Here is a 321-nt window from a genome sequence, read left to right as displayed (position 1 = left end):
CCCCAGCCATGGGCTGCCAGCTGGGGAGCCCCCCGCCCCCCCGCCCAGCTCGTGGTGGCTGCTGGTCTCTGGGGTAACCCTCGAATGCGGCCCTGGAGATGCTCCTCATACCTGGCAGCAGCCCAAGAGGTTGAGAGAGAAAACGTGGGGATTCACCGCAATGTAATCGCCGTAGAACTCCTGCCAAGGGAAAGCGCATTCAGTGACGTGTCTCATCAACCCTCACTTGGCCCACAGAAACACGAGCTGTTTGGGTGGGAAAAGCCCTTTAAGCCCACTGAGCCCCGCCCCTCCCCCAGCACGGCCAGGTCCCCACTGACC

General features: G+C 62.9%; 1 protein-coding gene across 1 annotated transcript in view; it reads right to left on the bottom strand.

The window, feature by feature from the left end:
- VPS45 (vacuolar protein sorting 45 homolog (S. cerevisiae)) overlaps window positions 1-177 on the bottom strand; it is a 10,159-nt gene extending 9,982 nt beyond the window's left edge. Inside the window, exon 1 of the mRNA XM_010136480.1 lies at window positions 112-177. The gene's annotated coding sequence lies outside the window, so the exon portion shown is untranslated. The remainder of the gene's footprint in view (window positions 1-111) is intronic.
- Window positions 178-321: the final 144 nt, after the last annotated feature.

This window comes from Buceros rhinoceros, unplaced genomic scaffold (assembly GCF_000710305.1).
Source record: "Buceros rhinoceros silvestris isolate BGI_N320 unplaced genomic scaffold, ASM71030v1 scaffold25125, whole genome shotgun sequence".
In the NCBI taxonomy this organism is placed as follows: Eukaryota; Metazoa; Chordata; class Aves; order Bucerotiformes; family Bucerotidae; genus Buceros; species Buceros rhinoceros.
Note: the sequence above shows the minus strand (reverse complement) of the source record. Positions and strands in the feature narration are given on the sequence as shown.